Source organism: Psammomys obesus, unplaced genomic scaffold (assembly GCF_907164565.1).
Source record: "Psammomys obesus unplaced genomic scaffold, mPsaObe1.curated_primary_1811, whole genome shotgun sequence".
NCBI classification, from domain to species: domain Eukaryota; kingdom Metazoa; phylum Chordata; class Mammalia; order Rodentia; family Muridae; genus Psammomys; species Psammomys obesus.
Window position 1 is genome coordinate 638068 of NW_026590809.1, and position 6000 is coordinate 644067.

The 6000-nt window shown below is 39.6% G+C and overlaps 1 long non-coding RNA gene across 2 annotated transcripts in view; it reads right to left on the bottom strand.

Annotated features, from left to right (window-relative positions):
- The window catches only part of LOC129678288 (uncharacterized), a 41337-nt gene extending 35600 nt beyond the window's left edge, over nucleotides 1-5737 (bottom strand). The window contains exons 1-2 of one of the 2 annotated variants that reach the window (XR_008720346.1): nucleotides 5693-5737; nucleotides 5505-5592 (exon numbers count right to left, since the gene is read on the bottom strand). This is a non-coding gene — a long non-coding RNA (uncharacterized LOC129678288). The other variant, XR_008720345.1, reaches the window with a different exon arrangement.
- Between the last annotated feature and the right edge of the window lie 263 nt (nucleotides 5738-6000).

The window sequence follows — 6000 nt, forward strand, 5'->3', positions numbered from 1 at the left end:
CTGACTGTATTTTCTTGTTTTTTCTTCAATTCCTTCACCTGTTTGTTTGAACATTCCTCTGTTTCTTTTTTCAGTGATTTAATCATTTCCTCTCTGAAGGCCAGAAACTGTTTTACTGCATCTTCCTGTATTTCTTTATGTATGGCCATAATCTGTTTGACTTTATCTTCTGCTATTTCCTTATGCATTTTATTTGTTTACTCCATTATCCTCTTCATAAGTATAGATGTAAGGCCATCTTTTTCAATTTCACTTATGTTAGAGTGTTCAGGCCTACTTGACTCTGGATAACTTGGTTCTGGGGATGCCATATTGCTTTGCCTTTAGTTGCTTGTGCTTTTACGCTGACCTCTACCCATCTGGCTGTCTCAGGTATTGGCTGTTAGTTTCTGGTGCTTGCTGAAATCCTGGGGAGGGGAGAATCCCCTTGGCAGGATTCTGAAGGAGGCCTCCTCAGCTTTGTGGGTATGGTCAACCAAATAACGGTGCTTCTCAGGAATTGCCACAGTTCTCCTCAGGCCTATAGACCTCTGAGGTAACTGTGGTCATTGCTAGTCAGGGGGACTGTCCTCTCTCCAGATACAGTTGCCCTGCTGCTGGGGTTCTTGCTCTGAATTTATTGAATGGCTGCAGCTGCTTTTACACTGTGTTTGCTGAGCACAGCCCTCTTGAAGAACCAGGGAGCCCCATTGTTTGTTCAGTTTTAGCTAGGGATAACTGGTTGCACCTTGGAGCAGTATCTGGGGGCTGATCCAGTGGCTCTCAGGCTTCTGTAGGTTTGAGGTTAGAGCTCTGTGCCCAAGCAGTAATCAGTGGCAGGTGAGCACAGCACTCCTGCATGCAGCAGGAGGCTTGACTCTCTGGGGACCCAGAAACTTTTATGGAGCTGGGTTTCCTGAGGTTGTACCTGATGTTTCCCCCACTGTGAAGTTTCCTCTCTATAGGGAGACCAGGTCTGTGGTATTTTAGGGTCCACAGTTCCATCTGGGATGGTGAATACACCACAAAGGTACAGGCAAGTTGCACTGCTCTGGTGACTATGTACCTGCAGGAACCCAGGAACTTTTCCTGAGAACTTTTCAGGGCTGGGGAAGGGGGGGTTGGCTGAATGTCCTGAGATTGGACTTGATGTTTATCTCATCACGGGTTTCCTCCTGTCAGAGAAACTCAGTCTCTGGTGCCCTGGAGTCCACAGTTCTGTCTGGGACAATGAGTCTGGTGCACAAGCAGGTCTCTGGGTTGGCGGCTGAGTGCCTGCTGGACCCCAGGACCTTTTCCAGGGATTGTCTTGGTGACGTGATGTCAGTCCTGATTGCTTCCTTCACCATGGGGTTTTCTCTTGACTGGAAATACCAGTCTCTGATGTTGTGGTGCCCACAGTTCAGTGTGGGATGGTGATCAGAGCAGGCAGGCATGTGGCTCTGGGCTGAATTCTTCCCAGGTTTAGCTGGGTGACCTGAATCCTATTGCTTCCCACACCATGGGGTTTCCTCTCACCTGGGAAACACAATCACTGGTATTTTAGGGCCCAGAGTTCAGTCTGTTGGTTGCTGTGTAGTCACTGCTGTCCTGCTTGTCAGACCCAGTGCCCTCCTGGCACCACCATCTTGGATCTCTCCCAACATATCCTTTCTTTGTAGCATTCTTTGCAAAATTTATGGGAACAGCAATACTGATGTCAGAATAATCAATTGATTGTAAAGTCACTTGTTGCTTAGTCCAGGGAAAACCTAACAGGTATGTGTCATTAGAAGACACAGTATCTCTGGACCAGCCCAAGAAGCAGGGTGCAGCAGAGGAGGATCAGGTGCATAGGCCCAGTAAATGTCAGACATCGCCACTGACATTGTCAAGAGGCACCATATCAGGAACTAAATCTTCAAGTTGTTCTGCATGCTAGACCAATCTTTCAGGTAACCATCTGGTTCCATCATCTCTCTGTGAAAAAAAACCACAAACATGACCTCGTCCCCATATGAGTATGGGGTCAGGTCCATTCCAAGAACATCTAACAGATCTTTCCACTTAACCATGGCTAATGAAGGTTTAGTTTGAGGATGCCAAAATCTGTGTGCTGCATATTGTCCTTTTGTATTTAAAATTAGAAACTTTAATATAGAAAGCGTATGTAGTAAATAATTATGAAGTGTTAGGGGATATAGCCCCCTCTTTTTTTAGCTGAGATTTGATGGTGCCATGTACTCTTTCCACAATTCCTTGCCCTTGTGGATTATAAGGAATTCCTGTTTTATGTTCAATTTGAAATTTCAAACAGAAATTTGCAAAAGCTTTACTAGTAACAAGTTCCATTATCAAGTTTTAATACTCTTAGGCAATCCCAGAATTGAAAAAAATATTTTAGACAATGATGAATAACATTCTTTGTTGCTTCCCCAGTTTGGGCAGTTACTACAAGAAATCTAGTGAAAGTATCTGTTGTAACATGTACAATTTTAATTTTCTAAAGTCATTAATATGTGTAACATCTATCTGTCATAATTGATTAGGCACTAGTCCTCTTGGGTTAACTCCATAATATGAGACTGTAAGATGGATGGGACGAGAAGAGCATTGTTTTACATTTTTTCTCACAGATTTTCTAGAAATTGTAAATTGGCATTGTAGGCTATGACTATTTTGATGATGTAGAGCATGTGAACACGTAGCTTGTTGAACAGCTGTTAGTCCTACACACTAACGAGTTAAAAATCAGCTTGTTCATTACCATGACTTAGAGGTACAGGTAATCCTGCATGTGCTCTACGATGTGCAGTAAAATAATTCTAATTCTCATCAACCACTGAATTTGTAAAAATAATTGCACAGTTAATTTATTAGTAGTTTCAAGATTAGCTACTGTTTCAAAAACTGATAAAGCTCTAGCACATATTGATTGTCAGCATGTAGGTTAAAGGAACAGTCCTCTAATGACATGAAAACAGCAGCCACAGCGACTAATTCTACCACTTGTGCTGAAGTACTTTTACTAGAAAGTAAATATCTTTTGTTATTTATAATATATATAACCTTTCCATTAGATGATCCATCTGTAAACACCAAAGCAACGTTTTTTTTATTGGATGAGAACTAATATTCTTCATAAAAATAAAATCATGCATATTTGCAAACTGAATTAACTTATCTTTAGGATAATGATCATCAATGTTTCCTGTAAAAAGTGCAAATGCTATAGGCCAATCATATGTATTTTGCATAAGCCAAGAAATTTTTATTTTAGAAAAAGGGACCAAAATATATTCTGGGACCAAAATATTCATGAGACTCAGTTCTTCCAAATTGAACCAACGTGGCTATATAGCTTCATAATAAGGGGTTAAAACCTTAGCAGGTGAGGTGAGAAGATGTATCCACATAATAGGAGCAGTTTGCCAAAACACTGCTGCAGTGCATATTTGGTAGCCAATATTATTAACCCTAAAAGGAGCCCCATAACCTATATAAGAAATTGATTGAGCTAGAACAGCTTCTTCTACTTTGGAAAGTGCTATTCGAGCATCCTTTGTTAAATGTCGTGGAGATAAGAGATTAGAATCACCTTTTAAAATATCAAATAAAGGTTTTAACTGTCTTGTAGATAATTTCAAATATGGTTTCAGCCAATTTATATCTCTCCAAAATTTTTGAAAATCATTTAAAGTTTTCAAATGGTCTTTTCTAAGTTGCATCTTTTGAGAAATAATAACTCTAGGTTGTAATTGATATCCAAGATACTAATAAGGTTCCTGTTTTTGATTTTTTTTTTTTCTGGAGGAATTTTTAAACCCTGCATCCTCAAGAGCTATTTTCATTTGTGAAAAAGTATGAAAAACTACATTCTGATCTTTTCTGGCTATTAAAATGTCATCCATATAATGAATAATATATAATTCTTTATATTTCTGTATAATAGGAGTCAGGACTTGAGCTACAAATTTTTGAAACAAGGTGGGACTATTGACCATTCTCTGTGGTAAGATTTTCCAATGATAATGTTTCATTGTTTCTTTAAAATTAATAGAAGGAACACTGAACATAAATCTTTTACAGTCTTTAGGATGTAGAGGAATAGTATAAAAACAATCTTTTAAATCTATAATGATTTTATAAGTTCCTTTAGGAATAGCAATAGGACTAGGCAATCCAGGTTGCAAAGCACCCATCAATTCCATACTTTCATTAACTTTCCTTCAGGCCTGCAATAATCTCCATTTACCAGATTTTTTTCTTAGCTACAAATATAAGAGAATTCCATGGAGAATTTGACAATTCAATGTGGCTGCTATGTAATTGGTCCTGCACCAGTTGTTGAGCAGCCTGTATCTTTTCTTGGCTAAAGGCCATTGATCAACCCAAACAGGAGTATCAGATTTCCAGGTAATCTTATTTGCATGGAGTGTAGGCATGTCAAAGGCCCCTGGGGAAAACACCCCAAACCTTCCCTATATGGTCTCTTTTCGTGTATAATAGGTGTTTGTCGACACTGCTTGAATTTCCCTAATCCTTTGCAGGTGGAAGTCTTCGCTATAGCACCTGTGTTGTAACTTAATCCCTGGCACTATGCATTAATAATCCCATCTTCAACGCCCCTTCCCCAGACATTAACAGGTAGCCCCTCAACTAGATATGGCTGAAACGGACCTCAATTACCTTCCTCATCTTTCCAAGTGAGAACATCACTGCTTTGTTCTGGGCTTTGACTCTGTCCTACGCCCTGTAACTTAGTCATGGCAGGTTGTTTAGGCCAGTGAGAAGGCCATATGTTAAGAGATAAAGGCTTTTGTCCTTTAGGCTGCATAAGCGCCACTAAAGACAGCTTAGATGTAACCTTTTCTTGATAAATAGGAGGTGGTGATGGGGGTGGAAATTCATTCTCTACCTCTTCATTCTCTGAGTCAAAGTTCACCAAAAGTTCCTGTAACTGTCCTTGCATTTTTTCCAATTGCAATTGTAATTTATTTGCCCTATCCTTTCTATGTTTTTTGCTAAGTAAAATATTCTCTTGTACAGTATATGCAGTAACTGTGGGAGGCCAGTCATCATTATATTCAGTTGCTTCCTTCTGCCTCATCCCCTGGATCTAGAGATTCATAATGTCTTCTGCCTTGCCCTGTAAAAGCGGCGGAGCAGATGGAATTTCTTTACTTTCATTTTTCTCCTCTGGCAGGTACAGTAGTCGCAGAGAGTTTTAACAGATCTTGAAATGTTATGGTCTCATGTCTGGGGTCTAATAAATCTCTAATTAAAGTCCACATGGTGAAAGTATTCACAGGCATTTTTTTTCAGGTCCATGAACATCATAATGATCCTGTATCCACCTTCAGAATTTCTCCCACGTGGATAAATTCACAGTCCCTTCAACCAACCTGGAACCAGAGACAAACTTCCTCAATGAACTGCAAAAAATTTAACAAGTTGTTGCTGACTAATTCGAGCTCTCAGCACGTTTTTCAATATTTGGGCAAATAAAATTCTACTATTTCCCTGCCCCATCTTTTGTTACTCACTGCTATTCTCTGTTTCTTGAGCACTCTCTTCTCCAGCGGTGTCCTTCTTTCCCTCTTTCTCGAGCCCACGCAGTCAGATAAGTGTATACTACGAGAGAGGCCGTGAGGATTAAGAAAGAAAACAAAGTGAGACAAAGTTAACCGGACTTCAGCAAAGATTGAAGCTGAGTTTATTCTCTCCAGCCAACCTTTATATGCTCCAAGTGTATACAGAGCCAACATGACAACCTTATCTTAGGGAACTCTTGTTCCTTGCACAGGGAACAAAAGGTCAAAGAACAGTCAACTACAATAATAATTACTTCCTTAGAAACTGAAACAAAGGTCCTTTAAGTAAGTGTAAGTGTTCCATGCTTAGATCAAAATGGAGTCAGCATTGTCATGGCTCTCCAAAAGGAGACAATGATTAAAGTCTGAATAAAATTATGTTAGTTTTCAAGTTGCTTAAGCAAAATTAAACGTGAAACAAGGTTCTAATACCTAAGAGATAAATGAC